At 42.7% G+C, this 22,871-nt stretch overlaps 1 protein-coding gene across 1 annotated transcript in view; it reads left to right on the forward strand.

The window, feature by feature from the left end:
• The first annotated feature begins 13,046 nt into the window (after positions 1 to 13,046).
• The window catches only part of LOC136866047 (very long chain fatty acid elongase 4), a 95,143-nt gene continuing 85,318 nt past the window's right edge, over positions 13,047 to 22,871 (forward strand). Inside the window, exon 1 of the mRNA XM_067142679.2 lies at positions 13,047 to 13,164. The gene's annotated coding sequence lies outside the window, so the exon portion shown is untranslated. The remainder of the gene's footprint in view (positions 13,165 to 22,871) is intronic.

A 22,871-nucleotide genomic window follows, 5' to 3' on the forward strand; every position in this document is an offset into this window, starting at 1 on the left:
GTAGGTGACGGATTTAATTGTTTATTATTATTACTAAAATCAAGCAGTCATGTCAGCACACAAGTGTTCAATTCAAAACCGGTTTTCGGACACTGAAGTCCATCATCAGTGGTTAATACGTATTTAAAACACACTAATCCACATAGGTGTGTCGTCAAGATAAACTGGAGTCCAGATGAAACAAAGATGAGAAGGGCTGGATTGACATGCTGTTGAAGTTGTCAGACAGGTAGTAAATGTTCACCCTGCAAGTTTCTGTGAATTTATTACGTGTCTCCACAATCCCCCATTTTTCCGACCGGCTCCGTGGCTAAATGGTTCACGTGTTGGCCTTTGATCACAATGGGTCCAGGGTTCGATTTCCGGCAGGGTCGGGAATTTTAACCATCACTGGTTAATTTCGCTGGCACGGGGGCTGGGTGTATGTGTCGTCTTCATCATCATGTCATCCTCATCACGACGCGCAGGTCGCCTACGGGAGTCAAATCAAACGACTTGCACCAGGCGAACCGAATATGTCCTCGGACACTCCCGGCACTAAAATCCATACGCCATTTCATTTCATTTCATTTCATTTCATTAGCATTAAATCACCAAAAACCTTAAGTTTAAACAAATGCAAATGCCAATAAGAATACGAACGTTTGTTGTCTAAAAAGTGAAAAAGCAAATCAAGGTAGAGCGTGTGTCAGCGAGCAGCAGTGAAGTATGACGTTAGTGCTGTTGTTGTTGTTGTTGTTCCAATGTTGTACCAATTTCGTGCTGTACTTTTGGGGGTAAATGCGAAAGAATACACAGTAATTTTGCAGCAAATTGGCACAAAACTTACCCCACAAATGTAGCACAATGCTTGCTTCCAAAGATACACCAAAAATACACCAACTTTATACCAAGATTACACCAATTTTGAACCAAAAAGTAGTTTGGTAAATACGAAGAAAATTGCACAAATTTTGCACAAAAATGAAACCAAGATGATTCCATAAATGCACCCAAATCCTTGGTGTAACTTTGCAGCATTTTTGAAGCAAATTTGGTTCAACAGTGGTGCTGAAAATAAATAAGGTTGAAAGAAAAACTTTGGTGTACTTTTAGCGCGAACTTGGTGCAGAAACTGTCTAATTAATGTACTTCATTTTTTGTGTCACTATTGCGTAAAATGTCACTTCGCTTGCACCAACTTTGTTTTGTAAAAATGGTGTAAATTAATATGAAAAAAATATTTCGTGTAATTAAGGTGCAGTTTTGGTGCATTTTTCATTGGTGATATATCGGTGCATCCGTTGTCGTTCTTGCACCAAATTAGCACCACAAATAAATCACGTTTTTGTGCCGTTAAAAAAATTGCTCCAATTGTACACCATTACTACACCAATTTTTGGTGCAAACGCCGCGGCCAGGGCTGATAATCAGGTATACATTGGTTGTAAAATAACCAGCAAGTTCGCAGTTCTGGTCTAAATTAAGTGAGGGGGGAGGGGCGGGATTTAGGGGCCCGGACACTTCAGTTGCCCAGGGGCCCGAGAATTCTGTCACAGGGCCTGCTAATCATCGTCACCTTGGTCTCCCTCTACTTCTCTTACCCTTCATACTGGGTCCATTATTCTCCCATTCACTTTACATGAATTCACTACCGAAGCTTGTTTATACCTACAGTTCCGTCCACCGAGTTGATTCCTAACTTTATCTCATCATTCCAAATACTCTTCTGTCATTGTTCCCATCTATTTATACCATCAATCATTCTCGCTAATTTCATGTATGTTACTTCCAACTTATGAATAACATATTCCTGAGTTCTCCAAGCTTTCACTCCCGTAAAGCAAAGTTGATCTGAAAATTGACTGCTGTAAAGATAGTTTCGTCCGAGAGTCTGACTTCTTCCTCAGAAAATCGGAACTGCGAGCTCATTGCAGTAGCTTAGCTGCACTTTGATTCAATTTTGCTTGGAAATATTTGTACTACCATTTTGAGAGAATGCACATCCTAAATACCTGCAGTTTCGAATTTTCTACCTCGCATTCAATTCTTTTAGGTTTCTTCCAAAATGACATCACTTCAGACTTGGAAATGTTAATTTTCACATTATACGTCAGCCTCGTATCGGTAGATTTACTGGCGCGTTAAAGAGCTCCCGCAGGACTAAATTCCGGCACCTCGGTGTCCCCGAAAACAGTAAAAGTAGTTAGTGGAACGTAAAGCCAATATTATTATTATTATTATTATTATTATTATTATTATTAAATTTCATATCATACTCTCAGCACAGTCTGCCTTTACAACCTTCTTCAGGATCTGTCTCACAGTTTGTTTGTTCTATAAGTCTATCGTCTCCTGTTATTTTATGTCCCCCTCGGTCTCAGTCTTCCAGGTGGTACGGACTGTCTTGTTTCGCCAGAAGGTGAATAGGCGATTGGTCAGCCTGTTGGGAGACACTCTTGCCACATGACCACAGAAAGCTATCCTCCTTTCTCTGACAAAGTCAGAGAGCTTCTCTATCTAGGAGCAGAGTTATGAATTGTAACTTATCCACTATTCTCCATTATTTTCAGTATTTCAATCAACTTGCTTCTGTTCAATGACTGACAGACACTCCATGGTATACATGGCTTCCGGACGGATGACAGTAGTTTCAATGTCCTGTAAATCGCCTCTAGCGACAATCGCCATCAGGGGCACTCACCACCAGCAGAGGCCGTTCCTAGTATTACCAAGGGCTTTCCCAACACTGGCTAAAGCTTGGGCTTCGCAGGCGGCCAGATCTGCCTTGAAGTCAAGTGAATTTTACTGATTCCCATCACACATTTCACAAGCTTTCGACTGGCTACATGCAATATCTTGTGCGTATAGACGTCTTTAAAATCGATTATTGGCTTCGACATCTTAGTCTTTCTCAACCTGAAGTTTTATTGAAAACATCAGTTAAGAAGCTTCGTAAATATCAAAAAACTCGCGAATTTGAAACTTGGAAGACGTTACCCGGACGAGGTAGCGGTGTTGAAGTCTTTGTAGATGTATTTGACTCTAACAAGTGGATTTCTAACAAAGCTGGATTATCCACATCTGAATGGATCACCTGCCTTAAAATGAACGCTAACGTAACGGCTGTTCGGACCATTGCAGGCAGATCCTCAGACGGTACCCGATACAGACACTGCACCGAGAACGAATCACTTGGACATGTCTTAGGATTCTGTGAAAGAGGAACATTACTACGTAATTCACGCCATCACATGGTGAGGTCTAAGATCGCTAATGCTTTGCGAGATAAAGGGTGGCAAGAGCACGAAGAAATCCCACGCGTTTCCTCGGATGGGTCTATTAGAAGAGTTGATGTTATTGCATATTTTAAACCTCTAGGCATGGCATATTAAGTGACCCTTCTGTCCGATTCGAGGTCGGCCTTCAACAAGCTAAGGAGATGGATAAAGAAAAGAAAGCTATATATGAACCTACCGTTAATTATTTCAAAGACAGGTATAAGTTTAAATGCGTTAATTCGATAGGTCTACCACCGGGTGAGTTGGCAGTGCGGGTAGGGTCGCGCAGCTGTGAGCTTGCATCCGGGTGATAGTGGGTTCGAGCCCCACTGTCGGCATCCCTAAAGATGGTTTTCCATGGTTTCACATTTTCATGCCAGGCAAATGCTGGGGCTGTAACTTAATTAAGGCCACGGCCGCTTCCTTTCCATTCCTAAGCCTTTCCTATCCCATCGTCGCCAAAAGACCTCTCTGTGTCGGTGCGACGTAAAGCAAGTAGCAGAATGATAGGTCTATCGATTGGAGCAGGAGGTGCAATATCTCCGGTTTCTTTTCCTGAGGAATTTCGAAAGAAATATCACATTCCAACTACCGTACGAGAGGAAATAGGCACCTTAGTACTAAAGAAGAGTTATCAAATTCTGAATCGCCATCTTAATCCACACGTCTGGGTGTTGTTTGAAATTTTGCATCATATTATGTTATTGTAATTTTAATTGTAGTGTTTATTGTTACTGTATTGTAGGCATACCGAGTACTTTGAGGCTACCTCCATTGGGAGACAGTTTTGTAAATAAAATAAAATGGAGCTCAAATTAAGCTACGTCACTAATATTTACATCATTTATACTTTTTGCTCTCAAAAGTCAACGTTTAAACTCCTGGACTTAATAGTAACTGCGGAAAGATTTTGCAGATGAGAAATTGTCATCAAGCAACTGACAGTATCACCATATTCTTCATATTTTAAAGCATTCGTTCGTTTACCTTCCATGCTGAGCTGGGCCCTTATTAGCGCACATGCTGTGTTTTCTGCTTCTTTCTCTAAACAGCTGATAGGGTCCTTGACTTGAAGATTTGTTCTTCCAAGTTCGGTATTCCTCAACAGAGTTGGTGGTTTGATGACGCATGTTGCAACAACTCCAAAGCTCGATTGTAACTTCTAGTTTTCCACCCATCTCTGCACGAAATAGTCTAAAAATGCACAAAGTTGTTCATTGTCAGGTATTCTGGAAGGTATTTCCAGCCAGCCGTCGGGAACATCTTCAGGTCTGAGAAACGCCAAAGCAGCACACTGCGCATGATCATTCTAATTTCCTCGTTCTCCATGTATTTTCACAAGCAAGTCCCAAATATTGAACTTTTTTCCACGTGCACTTTCTCATGTGGAAGTAGCAACATTTTACCTCTACTGCAGGAAATATAACTTCAAAGGCAGGCATTGGTGCCAATTCAAAATCACTGTCACCGTCGCTAAATTCCACTCTGGTATGGCCTCAATAAGAAGGCGGAAAAGTTGAATAAATGTCTCTTTCCTTTTGTTTGTCAAGAGAGAAAATATATATTTGTTCGTTTTTGAGCTTCCAAAGTCTGCATGAATGGTATACATTTGTAAAAATTGTTTACTGCAACTCCTAGAAGTGTCATCCATAAAATAATCTTGCTTACTTCTCAGAGCTTGTTTTCCTAATGTTTCACTAAAAATAATAGAGTCGCCCGTCAGTGTTTTCGTCTTTCAAAAGGAAACTACTTCCACTTGTCATGATATGTATTTGCAGAATAAACTCTTCGGATGATTCCGGTCCTTGTTGATTACTTTGCGATTTGGCCCTGTGGCAATATAAAGACCTCTTCGTAACTTTCTGATCCAGCATTTCGATTTAAAAATCATAACCCATGTTGTGGATTTTATCCATGTATTCGCAGTATATTTTAGAAATTAGCGTGTCCTCATCGCGTGCTTGCTTCTTCACCTGATTGAGATCCTTCAATACTTCTGAGCAAACACCATCCGGAGGTCGCTCGCTTGAACACAGCATTTCCCCACGTTGGCTCTTGATTGATTCTCGGCAACGTGTTGATCTCTGTCTTGATCAACACCAAGTTACAGTGCCATGTTTTCTGGTCCTTTTAATTCTGTAGGCGCAACCCTGGTAATGGGCGCATGGCGTCCCGTAACTATCCGCTGACACTTTCATATCAAGCACAACTAGAATGCATTAGATAACTATGACCGGAACAACATGACATCCAGAGCAATAATAGACAAAGCGGGACTAGCGGGCGAAGCGGATGGTCCTATGGAATTTCTCGTCATTACTCTAGCGGTCATTGCCTCATGGGAGGGAGCCGGGGACAGTTAGCACCGATTGTCACAAATATGCTGGTGACGATTGTCGTTGGTGGTGAATGGCATGTATTCAACACTGCTAGCAGTTTAATGTCACCCAGCACTAACAGCTTTCCGACTACAGTGGGATGTGCAAGGGCAAGATTTCTAGGAAAGCGGTTTTGGGTACAATGGAATGTGGACGGGCAGGATTTCGAGGGAAACGGTTTCGGCTACAATAACATGTGCAAGGGAAGGATTTGGAGGAAAGTGGTTTCTGCTACAATGGGATGTGCAAGGGTAGAATTAGGAGGGAAGCGTTTTCGGCTTCAACGGGATGTGCAAGGTAAGGATCTGGAGGAAAGTGGTTTCTGCTACAATGGGATGTGCAAGTGTAGGATTAGGAGGGAAGCGTTTTCGGCTTCAACGGGATGTGCAAGGTAAGGATCTGGAGGAAAGTGGTTTCTGCTACAATGGGATGTGCAAGGGTAGAATTAGGAGGGAAGCGTTTTCGGCTTCAACGGGATGTGCAAGGTAAGGATTTGGAGGAAAATGGTTTCTGCTACAATGGGATGTGCAAGTGTAGGATTAGAAGGGAAGCGTTTTCGGCTTCAACGGGATGTGCAAGGTAAGGATTTGGAGGAAAATGGTTTCTGCTACAATGGGATGTGCAAGTGTAGGATTAGGAGGGAAGCGTTTTCGGCTTCAACGGGATGTGCAAGGTAAGGATTTGGAGGAAAGTGGTTTCTGCTACAATGGGATGTGCAAGTGTAGGATTAGGAGGGAAGCGTTTTCGGCTACAACAGCATGTGCACGGTAAGGATTTGTACGAAAGCGGTTTCGGCTACAATGGAATGTGCATGGGATAGGATTTGGGGGAAGCGGCCGTGGTCTCATTTAAGGTCCAGCCCCAGTACTGAAAACGGGAAACAATGGAAAGCCATTTTCAGGGCTGCTAGCAGTGAGGTTCAAACCCACCATCTCCAGAATAATTTAGTAGACCCATTCCACAAAGGCAAGGGTAATAAACATAAAGCGGGTAAGGCCAGTCAGCTTGACAGTGTGTCGTATATCATCATCATCATCATCATCATCATCTGTTTACCCTCCAGGTTCGATTTTTCCCTCGGACTCAGCGAGAAATCCCACCTCTACCGCCTCAAGGGCAGTAGGTGGTCTGGGGATACAACTGGGGAGAATGACCAGTACCTCGCCCAGGCGGCCTCACCTGCTATGCTGAACAGGGGCCTTGTGGAGGGATGGGAAGAATGGAAGGGATAGGCAAGGAAGAGGGAAGGAAGCGGCCGTGGCCTTAAGGTAGGTACCATCCCGGCATTCGCCTGGAGGAGAAGTGGGAAACCACGGAAAACCACTTCCAGGATGGCTGAGGTGGGAATCGAACCCACCTCTACTCAACTGACCTCCCGAGGCTGAGTGGACCCCGTTCCAGCCCTCGTACCACTTTTCAAATTTCGTGGCAGAGCCGGGAATCGAACCCGGGCCTCCGGGGGTGGCAGCTAATCACGCTAACCACTACACCGCAGAGGCGGGTGTCGTATATACGCTCTGAAAAGCATACATTCTGCTACGGATTGCGTAACGGGCATCGCTTGTTATAGTTTTGAATCAGTCGATAGGCCAGCTCCACCTTGTTAAATCTCGTGGAGAGGGCTGCTGTCTCTGGCAAGTTGGATTCAAACTATTCGCCGAGGTATGTACATTATTTTCAGAACAGAACATTTATTTTGCAAATGGGGTCGGCGTATTTTCCCCGGTGGCAAAATCATAAGAAATACAAAATACATACGTACACATACCATACTACTCATAATATTTTATCCTGTTGAGTTCTTACTTCCACCTGCCATGACCTCATTCTACATTTAAACGAATGCACATATTTTGTGAAAGGGTTGAAGATTTCCTCATTCCCTTCATTTTACGCTTTTCTAGCGATATTAGTGTTAGCCTCTGTGATGGTGGTGAAGTACTTGGTTTTCTCCAGTGATATTTGGAGTCCCGACTAAGCGATCAGTGCCATGTCGTGTGTAAAGGCCAGAGAATCCAATATCAGCTCTTCCTTCTTGTGACCCAGGTAGACCCCACTCTGGATACCCAAGCTGACCAGTTCCTTGCGCAATTCTCTTACGTTTCCGAGGGCGCAGTTGAACAGGAATGGGGAGAGACTGCCTCCTAATCTGACCCCTGTTTTGATCTCGAAGTTTTCCTAGATCTCACTTTTTTTTTTTTGACCCGCGGGAAATTTCGGTCACCTGGTATTCCTGTACTCTCCAACCTTACTAGGCCTTCTAGTCTTTGAGATATTTATTTATTTATTTATTTATTTATTTATTTATTTATTTATTTATTTATTTATTTATTTATTTATTTATTTATTTATTTATTTATTTATTTATTTATTTATTGAGCAAGTTAGGGGCACGCAGCTGTAAACTTGCATTCGGAAGGTAGTAGGTTCGAACCCCATGTCAGCAGCCCTGAAGATGGTTTTCTGTGGTTACCCATTTTCACACTAGGCAAATGCTGGGACTGTACCTTAACCCTTTATTGCATGAATTATTTTTCGTTTTCGTTTGGTGAAGAAAATTTCAAGGTTCAATGTTCAACTTACGTTCAGTGTTTTAGTTTTACCAGCATTTCTTAACTGGGGCTAATAGCTTAACACTCGTATGTCATGTGGATTGCCATAACGGGGTATATATATGATTTCACGCTAGCTTTTAACATTCAAAGACCGAACATTACTGCCTACTGTCCATGGGCACGTATTGCAGGGCTCAAGTGTACGCAAGTAATGTCTTTGAGGTTGAGCCAGAGGTACTCCTGAAGCCTGTGGCAATGTGATGAGGAGGGCCCACGTAAAATAAACGGTGGTTGGTACGCGTGGATGCTGACGGGGTGGAAGGAGTACCTTTGGTTGTAGGGCTGTTTTGTCTTATGTTATGTAAAAAAAGAAAAAAAAAAGGCATCACTGGTACATGTCTTTAGAGTACAATTAAAGGTGTGCCGGTACAGGTGAAAAGTTGTATGTTGCCTGAGGACAACAGTATGCAGTAAAGGGTTAATTAAGGCCACGGCCGCTTCCTTCCCACTCCTAGCTCTTTCCTATCCCATCGTCGACATAAGGCCTTCCCACTCCTAGCTCTTTCCTATCCCATCGTCGACATAAGGCCTGTCTGTGTCGACGCGGCGTAAAGCAGTTTGTAACAAAAGGAAGTCCTAAGTCTATAGCACTCTACCGCTATGTCGAATGTAAAATTCTCTATTCACACATCACGGGTCGGAATTTACAGTTAAAATTCAACAAATTAAGAAATCCTCTCATTTTCAACCCCACATAACTTCGTCAATAAGGGTCGTAGGGCAACTCTTATGATACGAATATCTCGTAGTTGAAGATAGCTTTCTTACTGTATGCCAGGTGACGGGTCGTAATTATTCAGACGGCCAAATCGCCGATTTCAAAAGAAAGTATTGCAAATGTTGAATGTTCACAGATTGTATTTTTATTCGCTATATCGTCACTTGTTTTTGTCAGCCTGTCTATTTATGAATAAAACGAGTTCATTTTATGTTTAACATAAATCGATTCACTCGCTACGGAGCTCCCAAGTGCACTTCTTAAATGCGCGTAATCGATCACTCAAGTACGAGGCCCCCGCGGGGAGAGGTTTAAATAATTGTATTGCTTTTACGTCACACTACGGTTTTCGGGGACGCCGAGGTGCCAGAATTTTGTCGCGCGGGAGTTCTTTTACGTACCGGTAAATCATATTTAAGTGCCTTCAAATACCACCGGACGGAGTCAGGATCGAACCTGCCTACTTTGGCTCAGAAAGCCAGCGCCGTAGCCATCTGCGCCACTCAACCCGTGGGGGGTGGGGGCAGGTTCATCATCGCGCTAAGTTCATTATTCTTCCATTTAGCCGAGACATTAAATTACCTAATGGCAGAGGAACATCGAATGTATACTCCAAGTTCACCATAAAAAGCCTGTGATAAACAGGCTGATCCGCCTCTGTGGTGTAGTGGTTAGCGTGATTAGCTGCCACCTCCGGAGCCCCGGGTTCGATTCCCGGCTCTGCCACAAAATTTGAAATGTGGTACGAGGGCTGGAACGGGGTCCACTCAGTCTCGGAAGGTCAACTGAGTAGAGATGGGTTCGATTCCCACCTCAGCCATCCCGGAAGTGGTTTTCCGTGGTTTCCCACTTCTCCTCCAGGCAAATGCCGGAATGGTACCTAACTTATGACCACGGCCGCTTCTTCCCCTCTTCCTTGTCCATCCCTTGCAAACTTCCCATCCCCCCCCACACACACACAAGGCCCCTGTTCAGCTTAGCAGGTGAGGCCGCCTGGGCGAGGCACTGGTCATCCTCCCCAGTTGTATCCCCGACCCAAAGTCTGAAGCACCAGGACACTGCCCTTGAGGCGGTAGAGGTAGGATCCCTCGCTGAGTCCAAGGAAAAAACCGACCCTGGAGGGTAGACAGATAAAGAAAGAGAAAGAAAAAAGATAAACAGGCTGATGTTCGTAACGCCAGCTTCCTCTGAATGCAGGCCTGTCACGTCAAGAACGAAGTCCTTCGGTGTGGTAAGCCATTCAGGACCATCAGAAGGGTAATCAGTAATCACTTTGAAAAACACATACTGAATCATCGCGCTATGCAGTTTTCTTAGAATTCCTTTAATTCGTTTCAAATCCCGACTAGCTATAATATGTCTTTAAATGTAGTTTCGATCCTGCTGTTCGACTCAAAATCTGTTTTTACGTTCACATGTAGATTTTACCGGTTGATTAGAAAAACGTCCGCCTCTGTGGTGTAGTGGTTAGTGTGATTAGCTGCCACTCCCGGAGGCCCGGGTTCGATTCCCGGCTCTGCCACGAAATTTGAAAAGTGGTACGAGGGCTGGAATGGAGTCCACTCAGCCTCGGGAGGTCAACTGAGTAGAGGTGGGTTCGATTCTCACCTCAGCCATCCTGGAAGTGGTTTTCCGTGGTTTCCCACTTCTCGTCCAGGCAAATGCCGGGATGGTACCTAACTTTAGGCCACGGCCGCTTCCTTCCCTCTTCCTTGCCTACCCTTTCTAATCTTCCCATCCCCACCAAGGCCCCTGTTCAGCATAGCAGGTGAAGCCGCCTGGGCGAGGTACTGGTCATTCTCCCCAGTTGTATCCCCGACTCAGTGCCTGAAACTCCAGGACACTGCCCTTGAGGCGGTAGAGGTGGGATCCCTCGCTGAGTCCGAGGGAAAACTAACCCTAGAGGGTAAGCAGATTAAGAAAGAAAGATTAGAAAAACAACATTTGATTTTGGGGGTCATCTGAAATTAGCGATACAAAATGTGTGACGCGATGTTACCTAGCAACCGTGCAGGCTGTGATGTGAAGTATTGATGGATGACCATCACTGAGAGAAATATAGAAGGATCTTTTATCAAAGAGCCTCATCTCATCACACTCTAGAGAACTGTTATTCGTGGTAGTCTCATAGGCCCTGAGTTAATGTCCCCTTTTCGACGCACTGAATCCTACAACTTTCGGCTCCAAATTCCATACAGATGTTTCTCAAAACGTTTCGTTAAATGCAAATAAAATTAAGCGTTATAATATTTTCTTTTATTAAAAGACATATTTTTTTAGGATTTGATTTTCTTAAGTCCGCCTCTGTGATGTAGTGGTTAGTGTGATTAGCTGCCACCCGCGGAGGCTCGGTTCGATTCCCGACCCTGCCACGAAATTTGAAAAGTGGCACGGGGGCTGGAACGGGGTCCACTCAGCCTCGAGAGGTCAACTGACTAGAGGTAGGTTCGATTCCCACCTCAGCCATTCTGGAAGTGGTTTTCCGTGGTTTCCCACTTCTCCTCCAGGCAAATGCCGGGATGGTACCTAACTTAAGGCCACAGCCGCTTCCTTTCCTCTTCCTTGTCTATTCTTTTCACTCTTCCCAACCCCCGCAAGGCCCCTGTTCAGCATAACAGGTGAGGCCGCCTGGGCGAGGTATTGGTCATCTTCCTCAGTTGTATCCCTCTACCCAGAGTCTGAAGCTCCAGGACACTGCCCTTGAGGCGGTAGAGGTGGGATCCCTCGCTGAGTCCGAGGGATAAACCGACCCTGGAGGGTAAACAGATAAAGCAGAAGAATAAGAAGAAGTAATTATCAGTTAAGAATAGAATGATAGTAAAACCAAAAATTACTTCTGGAACATTCGTCAATATAATAATGCAGTTGCATTAGCTTCTGTTCAAGTGGATAACATAAATGTTAAAAAATTAAAGATTACATTAAGTGGTAAGTAAGACTGTGTAATATTGTACTGATTTATGTATTCCTTAGTTCACCCGTAGTTGTCCACTTCCGTAACCAGAAATTTAAGAATAGCAGGAGGGCTGGTATGTGGTTGGAATTGTACATGCAGCTCACCTCCAATGGGAATGTGTCTGTAAAGAGCTGCACCACCTCGGGATGAGGACACGAGTTTACTTTTTACCAGTAGTTCACCAGGGGGCTACTCCACCGCATACTTCATGACCATGCGAGATTTCTCGCACGGGTCGCCTAATATTTTTAAAACAGTGCAATATGTTCTGTCCATGGGCCCCCGCAGGATCTTTTCCACGGGGGGGGGGGCCACATCAACAATTTTCTTTAATATAAAGACCAATAAAACATCAGCAACATTAAATTGTTCACAGAAATTTCCGGTTATAACAGATGCTAGATGGCTGTCAGTAAGTTCAGTTTATGAAAAAATCTGGTATGATATTAAACAACTGAACATCAACCATTTTAGAATTCCAGGAGGGGCAAGCGCCCTCCCCCCCTTTGCCTCCCCCTTGCGGGTGCCCATGGTTCTGTCCAATGTTAAAACAACATGCAAAGGCTTATTTATTGGACTTGGTGACAAATTGTGTCTTCATAAATTCAATACAACGGGCGAGTTGGCCGTGCGGTCAGGAGCGCTCAGCTGTGAGCTCGCATCCGGGAGATAGTGAGTTCGAACCCCACTGTCGGCAGCGCTGAAGGTGGTTTTCCGTGGTGTCCCATTTTCACACCAGACAAATGCTGGGGCTGTGCCTTAATTAAAGCCATGGCCGCTTCCTTCCTATTCCTAGACCTTTCCTGTCCCATCGCCGCCATAAGACATACTTTGTCGGTGCGACGTAAAACAAATAGCAAATACATTCAATACAATTCAAAGAATTATGTAACTTCTTTACGCACTATTCAGCAATAACCGTGCACTCCTGCAGGAATGAAACGGCGGCATGACAATGCAAGCTATCAGAAGAGGTTGAGAAATATAAACAAGTGTGACCCAATATTGGTCAGTTCTTTATTCAACCCACAAGCACACTTAAGCAAGCGTTAACGTTTTACCTTAAGAAAAATGTGCACGGTTCGCGCTTCGCCCCGCCAGTCAGCAGAACCCAGATGGCTTTGATTTCATGAGTTCAGTTCTGAACATGATTTGGTGAAGATTGGAGGTGGCTTTGGTTGGTGCGATGCCCTGAAAGAAGACATCAGTACACGCGCTATCGGGAATATCGAAGAAAGTAAGTTAATACATTGGAGCTCAACGCTCGAACTGGACCGGAACATAATACGATATCTTTCTCTACATGTCAAAAAATCTTGTTAACTTTCATGTAGTTTGATATAATTGTCATAATGAGACTACTTAAGCCTGTTTACTGAATAATTTTAGCAGCTACACTTCGAGCGCCGGAAGGTATAAAATACACCACATACTTTCTATAGCCTTGTAAACTGCGCGAATGATTAAACTTAATGTGTTGTTTTTATAACTTGCTTTAACTAGTTATTAATTATGCTAGATTCTAAGCGAATGTTTTTAACGCCTAGTAGTTAGTGCTTAAGAAAAGAAATATTTTAAGGCGTAATCTAAAGGTGATTTACCGAGCTCGATAGCTGCAGTCGCTTAAGTGCGGCCAGTATCCAGTATTCGGAAGATAGTGGGTTCGAACCCCACTGTCGGCAGCCCTGAAGATGGTTTTCCGTGGTTTCCCATTTTCACACCAGGCAAATGCTGGGGCTGTACCGTAATTAAGGCCACGGACGCTTCCTTCCCACTCCTAGCCCTTTCCTGTCCCATCGTCACCATAAGACCTATCTGTGTCGGTGCGACGTAAAGCAGCTTGCAAAAATAAAAAGGTGATTTACTCTAATTTATCTATTTTACACCAGTAAAGTTGAATCAGAAATCGGTAACAAGAGTGAACAGTCCAATAATCTCTTATTAACTCCCCTGTCACGTTTTATCTCTCCCCCCGGCCTCTGAAAAACCTACCACCTGTTTTCCAGTCAATGACCGGGTCAGGGATGGGATGAATGAAGCCCCCAACTTGCGGCGAGGATAGGAATTGTGCCGGCTGCCGAGGCCTGTCGCCCTCCTCTGGGGCAATGATTAATGACTGACAGATGAAATGAAATGATAGTGGAGAGTGTTGCTGGAATGAACGATGACAGGGAAAACCGGAGTACCCGTAGAAAAACCTGTCCCGCCTCCGGTTTGTCCAGCACAAATCTCACTTGGAGTGACCGGGATTTGAACCACGGCATCCAGCGGTGAGAGGGCGGCGCGCTGCCGCCTGAGCCACGGAGGCTCCCCCAGGACCTCTACGTGAATTAAAGTTTCAGTTCGGAGCATTACTTGAACTTCTAACAGATTAGGTACTGTATTCTCGTTTCAGGATCCCAGACATACGTTTCATTCAATTACTGTGTTGATGGAGTGAAAATAAATCAAGGGGATCACTGCAGGCACCTACGTTTAATCACTTCAACGGGATCGTAAATAAAAATGACAGGTCTCTTCACATTGTTATGAGGTTATTTAGGAGCTGTAGGAAGGATGTAAAGGAGAGGGTGTATAAGTCACTGATAAGACCCCTATTAGAGTATGGTTCCTATATATCTCTCACAAGAATTACTTGATTCGAGAGTATGGTTATCACGAATACTCGATTTGAGAACTGGAAAAGACCCAAAGGAAGCACCACGATTCGTTCTGACTGATTTCTGACAAAATACTAGTATTTAAAAAAATGTTGCAAACTTTGGGCAGTGAAGACTTGGGAGTAAGGAAACGAACAGCTCGCGTAAGCGGTATGTTCCCAGCTGTCAGAGGAGAGATGGCGAGGAATTACATTATTAGACGATTAAGCTTGAATGGAATTTTAAAAGTAGGAAAAAATCATAATATGAAAATAAAGTTGGAATTCAAGAGGACAAATTGGGACAAATACACGCTTAGAGGAAGATGAATTAAGGATTGAGGAGACAGCCCTAAATGCAGAGTAGTGGTGATTGATTGATTGATTGATTGATTGATTGATTGATTGATTGATTGATTGATTGATTGATTGATTGATTGATTGATTGATTGATTGATTGATTGATTGATTGATTGATTGATTGATTGATTGATTGATTGATTGATTGATTGATTGATTGATTGATTGATTGAAAAAGTTCTTGGTTCGACCATACTGAAAATGAATATCCTCAGCCTGTTTACAGTCATTCGAAAGGGTCAGGAACGGAATGAAGCCCCATCTAGCGGTGAGGATAGGAATTGTGCCGGCTGCCGAAGCCTGTCGCACTCCTCCAGGACAATGATTAATGACTGGCGGATGAAATTAAATGAAGTGTCACTGCAATGAAATATGACAGGGAAAACAGGAGTACCTGGAGAAAAACCTGTCCTTTCTCCGCTTTGTCCAGCACAAATCTCACATCGAGTGACCGGAATTTGAACCACGGAACCCAGTGGTGAGAGGCCGGCTAATTTACTGCCATCCATTAAAGTACTGTTGTTATTGCAACTACAACTAACCATATCCGATATAGATTAATACCGTAAGCGGAAAGAAATATCCTGAATTGATAAAACAAGACACTCAAACATTAACCCAACTTCAAACACTCCATTCCCTAAATAAATTTCACAAACTGAACGATCAACAATCTTTATTCTGTTAATATTATAATAAATTGAATTGATCTGACGATGAGATGACGGCCTCAATTTAGAAAGCCCAGAATAACGGCCCAGAAGATTCGTTGCAGAGAACACGCGTCACCTCGCAAATAAACTCGTATCTCTGTGCTTTTTTAGGTAGTGTAGCTCCTTTCTTCTGGTAGTCGTACATCTGCAATGGAGGTTAGCTGCATGTACCTTTTCAACCACATACCAGCTCTCCTATTAATATTAAATTCCTTGTAATACCGGAAATCGAACCCGGGCCTCCCAGGACCGTAGCTAATAACACTAACCGTTACACTACGAAGGTGACGTATTCTAGTTTCGAAGCAATCGGGAATTAAGCTCATTAAAGCACAGTGTTATAATTTAGACAGCGTCATGATTTTTTTTACAATTGGCTTTACGTCTCACCGACACAGATAGGTCTTATGGCGACGATGGGATAGGAAAGGACTAGGAGTGGGAAGGAAGCGGCCGTGGCCTTAATTGCTTGGTGTGAAAATGGGAAACCACGGAAAATTCTTCAGGGCTGCCGACAGTGGGGTTCGAACACACTACCTCCCGGACACAAGCTCACAGCTGCGTGCCCCTAACCGCACGGCCGACTGCCCTGGCCTTCATTAATCTAACTTATTTGTAAAACAGTGCGAAGATTTCGATGCTCCATTTTTGGCTAAAAATGTATTTATCCGTTAACAATAGCGCACTGTCCAAAAATAACTTATCTCTAATCAATCACCCGGACACGTTTCACCTCAGCCCTGGACTGTTATATCAGTTCGCGTATCCAAGGCCGTAGCCAGGGAACATTACTGTATTCCAGAACGTGGACTTCTAACTGATTAGGCAGTGCATTCTATTTTAAGGGTTTCAGACGTATATTTCCGTTGACGTGATACATTAAAAAAAAACATTTTAGCAAACAAAATGATTTGTTTCTCCTAACATGAATAATAATATCCTCAAAACAGATATTCCGTTACTGATATGAAATTACGCAGATTTCTGTATCTGTTAAAGTGGAAGCCACTTCTTTGCAGTTTCGACACAGTTAATGCAGTCTGTCAAACTAATATAACAAAGACACCACTAGAAACCTTTATTTTTTATTAATTTTTATTATTTTTATTATTTTCATTATTTATTATTATTTTATTATTTATTATTTTTATTAATAACAGAATAGCCCATGTAAGAAAATGCCTCAAAAAAGAAAGAACAACAGAACAACATGTTTCGTTCCTAAAAGAACATCATCAGATTATATCAATCAGTTTATATCATGCTTGAATAATTTCAAGTGGCAGCTTGTGGTATCTGAAGCTAGGTGTTGCACCAAGATTTTCAACGTCACATTTTGCTTGAAAAGCTTACAGAAATAACAAGAAACTCCATTATCGTTAACAAGGTGAATGAAGTACTATAAAGTGTTGGAACTCATGTAGTTCAGCGTTAACGCCGCAAGGTGGTGCTAGTGTCAATTGGTCTTAACGCGACGCGATTTCATAGCGTAATATGAAACGTTGGACCTGGAGCTTGCTGGTCTTCTGCACATAATTGAAATACAGATTAATGCACCTGTTATTGGGTGTTCTGTATAACGCATTACAGTACAGTACTGTTTGCAGAAAGAAATGATAAAAATTGCGATGAAGAGTAACTAATGATCACCTCTAGTTGGAAAGAAACAATACTTTCCTTGCTGCTTTAGATGACGTGGACTTCGCCCCTCTTGATATTTCCTTCACCCGAAAAATAAATCTGGAATTAATGTAATGAAATACCATTTTAAGTAACTATAATAGATGATCCTCTGAAGAGTACAAATTTCGAAACACTTGAACTTCATACGTCATATTCACACGGTGTGAAAATATATCACCCCACAACGGGTCTTCTTCTTTATAGCTTTTTGTTCCATTGTAGCGTCTACACGTTTCATCAGGTCATAGTCCGGCTCCATGGCTAAGTGGTTAGCGTGCTAACCTTTGGTCACAGGGGTCCCGGGTCGGGAATTTTAACCATAATTGGTTGATTCCCCTGGCACAGGGACTGGGTGTATGTGCCGTCTTCATCATTTCATCCTCATTACGACGCGCGGGTCGCCTACGGGAGTCAAATCAAAAGACCTGCACCAAGCCTCTCCGGAGGCCACACAGCATTTCATTTCATTTCATTTCCTCAGGTCATAGAAGGCTAACGAAGGGTATATGAGAGTCACTATCGCCAAAGACCCGTAATTTGGAAGAAAAAATTAAGGACACGCCGAGTTTCAGAATCATATTCTAACGATTTCACACACACTCATCACTCGGTACATTTTTGTTTGCTGTGCTGTGAATCAAGCAGTCACATAAATAATACACTTGATTATCGCCTGCTCTGGCTGAATTGCTATCATTAATTGACAGGTCTATGAGACTGAACCTGGTTTAATATCTGCCAGTGAAATAGTGTCCCTTATCTGTTTATGAATATTTTTCTTTACCTTCCTGCTTCACTATCTTTCATCCCGTGCCATTGGTCTTAACTTTCGCGTAAAGACAGCTTGTGGTCAACCATAACAGTGAACTGTGAGCCTATTTCTTTCATGGAACGTAGCCCATACAGACCGACGCAAAAGGAGATTAGAAAACTAAATAGCATCGAAAATGTTGCTAGTATCAAGTGTAAATATTTCAGGCACTTCTCTATTTTCGAAGCCATGCACGCCAAGTACTCTTTAAAACGCCAGATCTATCGCAAATGACCTGCTAAAATGCTGCATTGCCAACTTGCCATTCATCTTTAGAAAACCTTGCGATTGATGCGCCTTAAGATTTACAGCCTGCCACGAAGCTGACTACATTTAATAACAGCACTCAGTTTACTCGCAAACAATATTATACAGTGCGTCGTGCCTACATAGCATTGCTTTTAACTGCCACTCGTTCGGACCAAACTATCCGTGCGACGCATGGAATTGGAATATGGAGCTAATTTCTCTGGACTACGGAAACTTGTGGAAGTTCCAACACTTGTTAACCAACTCGCCCTATCGTTAAGTAATGAACTGCATTTTTTATTAAAATTGAAATATGTCCGGCAATTAAAACACAGGAAATAATAGGTTAATCATACAGTATAATTACAGTTATTCTTACCTCACTTGAATCGAAAATTTCCTCTCCTTTTCTTTCATTGATGCAAAATGTTGGTAATATTGTGAGTGGGCTGGTATGGCGTAGCGTGGAAAAGAAATTACTGTTGCGAAAGCAGAGAAAGCTTGAATTAAGTCATCTTCGCCGAGTGGTGCAATCTAACGGGGACATTCGGAATTGTTTCTCGATGGGAGGCTTGCTGGTCTCGTGCAACACCCAAGGACCGGTACCGGTACTGGCGAGCGTGCTACCTGATGCTACGTCCCTGCTGAAACCACATTACCCCGCGCTGTCGGCTTGGGAGTTGCCGTAGGAAAGCAAAACCCTTGAGTTTTATTCGAAGCCAGCAGCGTTTATTGGTCCACTACGAAGCATTAGTACTACGAACGACCCAAGATGGTTGATTTTAACCTATTTTAGAATATATGTTAGGTTTATTAAACTAAAATGTAGAAGAAAAGACGGCAAATGAAGTGTAAGGTTAAAGGAGTTATGCAACACTGCAACAATACCACGCACAGCCACTGAATTTCAATATTATTAATGATGTGTATGAGTTACCTATTAAAGATTGATGAGTACTATGTGCAAGTGCACAAACATTTTATATTAACATTCTGTGTTATGCGTTAATAAATGTGAAAATATTTACTAACCTTATTGCACTCTGCAGATGCCCGCTTCTCTGAGCTGTTAAGCGTGGATTACTTAGAAACTCCCGCGCAAAGTGTCTATCGATATGTGTTGGAGGCGTAATCCTGCATCACCTCATTTACCAGTATCTGTACTACAGTATGAGGGCTACAAGCCATTTTGCTAAATACACAATACATGATTCCGCACACGGTATTCGTTAGCACAGAAATAGGCCCATGCTTTGAATCAGACTGCTGAAGCAACAGTCACTGATGTACATAACGCAGGATACCTGCTAGGCATGCACAGTATCACATAATGATAGCATAGCCCTGAGGTACGTTGTTTTGGACACGTTATGACTGCAAAATTTATAGTCGCGCTCCATACTTTAATAAGCCTTGTTTAAGGGGCTGCGGGTAATTGCTAAATGCCGCACTTTACACCGGTTACTTTGGTCTCTTTGCTTGTTCGCCTCAGAAAGTTTCGTGTCGATTGTCGTCGAGAGGTCTGAGAGCTTCCTTTGTAAGTCCCTGAGTATAAGTACTTCCGAAAGAAAGGAACTCATTATCATAAAGACTTCTTGGCTAGTTAATACACGGAGGTTTTTACACTTTGTTGATGAAAGGATAACTTCTATGAGTTTATAACGAGTTTAAATTGTTATATTTGCTATAATAGCCCTTTGGTCACCTTCCTAACACAACAAAACTATGCAATATTTTTGACAAAGTGTTTATTAGACAATTTTATATTGAAAAGTAAGATATTAAATATTTTAGTTACAAAAGACCATATCACGGGACTAAGTAGACAAAAGCTAATTCTTCCGTACAAGAGTTTGCTCAGTTTTTTTATTTTTTATTTTTTTAGTGTGTCAGGAAGTGTGAAAATGAAAATCCTGAGCCTGTTTCCAGTCATTCGACCGGGTCAGGAATGGGATGAATGAAGCCCTCATGAACTGACGAGGATAGGAATTGTGCCGGCTGCTTAAGCCTGTCGCACTCTTCTGGGGCAATGATTAATGACTGACAGATGAAATGAAATGATACTGGAGACACTGGAATGAAAGATCGCAATACCCGGAGAAAAACCTGTTCCGCCTCCGCTTTGTCCAGCACAAATCTCACATGGAGTGGCGGGGATTTGAACCACGGAATCCAGTGGTGAGAGCCCGGCTGAGCCACGGAGGCTCTACTGTGTCAGGAACTGTACAGCCCAATAATTTCAGAACTACGATATCAGTGTTTGTTAGGTCATAACCAAAGTTAGTTATATCTGTGTTACTATGTGTACCACCAGGCGAGTTGGCCGGGCGGTTAGGAGCGCGCAGTTGTGAGCTTGCATCCGGGAGATAGTGGGTTCGAACCCCAGTCCTAGCACTTTCAAGTCTTATCGTCTCCATAAGACCTATCTGTGTCGGTGCGACGTAAAGCAAATAGCAAAAAAAAATGTGTATCAGCAATTTCGCTGCTGGCCATTATCAGTATTCTCACCCCTGCTCTGTGGCAAAACGCAGAGTGACGATAAGGAGGACAATATACCAAGAAGTATGGTTTAGTGTACTACCCCCCACCCCCACTCCACACCCTCAAGGCGCTACAGCCCTGATGGACCTAGCGACCGTTGCTAAGTTTGAAAGTCTGCCTATTACGAGGTGACGTATTTGTTAATTACTGTTAATCAAAGTTGGAGGAGAACGCGCAACGTGCTGCGTTGCTTCTAGTATTACTTCGAACAACTCGCCCGACCGAGCGTAGACCTTGTTACACGAGGCGCACTCATTAACAGCTGCCCGCAGGTACGAAAAAGGTCTCGTTCACAACCATAATTCATACTTATCCTTAAACTGTGGTTGTTATGAGTATTACTAAGGACTGACAGTTGCTCTAGCGTCATTAGATGTAGACCCAAAAGGTTTGAGACACTCTGTATTATTTTTATTTATTCGCGAGGAGTCTGCGAGCCCCTTAAATCCCCTAACATTACAACCCTGGATGGATATCTTTGTATTTGAAGGTATATCTTCAAAATAACGTGCATGAAAAAGTAAGTTTAAAAGTACGATGTTAACTGGATGTATAGATACGTAAATAGGATCTGTAATTGTAATATCCTACATTTGGAAATCCAACATAATTGGTATCATGGTACAGTTTATGATTCTCGGATAAATAAATAAAATATTAATGAAAAATCAAAAACTAATGTGAATGAATTCCGTTCTTAAACGTATCTTGATCATGAAAGCACATGCAGAAGTTTGGGTACACTTACATTCAAGGAATGACAACATGGATGGCAACAGCTGTAAAGATGCTGTTGAGAAGCTGGTTTTTTTTTCCCCTCAAGATTTCCTGGCCAGCAGTTAAACTTAATTATTTAAATAATGTCTTTGAGGTTGAGCCAGAGGCATTCCTGAAGCCCGTGGTAATGTGATGGGGAGGGCCCACGTAAAATAAACGGTGGTTGGTACGCATGGATGTTGACGGGGTGGAAAGAGTACCTTCGGTTATAGGGCTATCTTGTCATCTGTTATGTAAAAAAAGACACACTACATCATTGGTATATGTGTTTAATTGACTGTAAATCGTGATCACAAGAATTTCGGGTGGTAAAGGAAACAAGTAACGTTTGGGCGAAGATTTTGGCCAACTCTGAGAATGAAGGAGAAGTAACCAAGGCAACGTCACATGCGTTCGTCGTCCAGGAGGTGTGGTCTGTCCCGTTACGCACTCAGAGGTCGCTCCAAACACCATTTTATCGGGAACTGATTAAGATGTTTCTATGGTTAAATATTCTTTTTTTTATTTTTGCAAGTTGCTTTACGTCGCATCGACACAGATAGGTTTTATGGCGACGATGGGACAGGAAAGGGCTAGGAGTGGGAAGGAAGCGGCCGTGGCCTTAATTAAGGTACAGCCCCAGCATTTGCCTGGTGTGAAAATGGGAAACCACGGAAAACAATCTTCAGAGCTGCCGACAGTGGGGTTCGAACCCACTATCTCCCGAATACTGGATACTGGCCGCACTTAAGCGACTACAGCTATCGAGCTCGGTGGTTAAATATTCTGGCTATACTGGTTTCTCCTAATCAAGGAAAACAATTAACTGTAATTTACTTGTGAAAAAATTTGCACGATGTAATCCCGCCCCAATACGTGTGGCATTTAATTGTTTGATCAGCGCTGACAATAACTCCATAGGAACGGTTTCCCAAACACCCATGCTATTAACAAAGTAATGAAGAACCATTCTTTCCGTTTTTCCTTAATTATTTTCCTCCAGTCATTTGAATTGCTAGAAAATTATTATTTTTACGGAGAACTAGTGCACTGTTTAAGATTATAAAAATACAATTATTTTCGTGTGCAGGAAGCGTTAATTTTATGTATTTATATTTTACTTACAAAATGCACTCCTTTGTTTCTTTTAAGACATTTTACTGTGATATGAGAATATCTTATTTTGATTATTA

This window comes from Anabrus simplex, chromosome 3 (assembly GCF_040414725.1).
Source record: "Anabrus simplex isolate iqAnaSimp1 chromosome 3, ASM4041472v1, whole genome shotgun sequence".
In the NCBI taxonomy this organism is placed as follows: domain Eukaryota; kingdom Metazoa; phylum Arthropoda; class Insecta; order Orthoptera; family Tettigoniidae; genus Anabrus; species Anabrus simplex.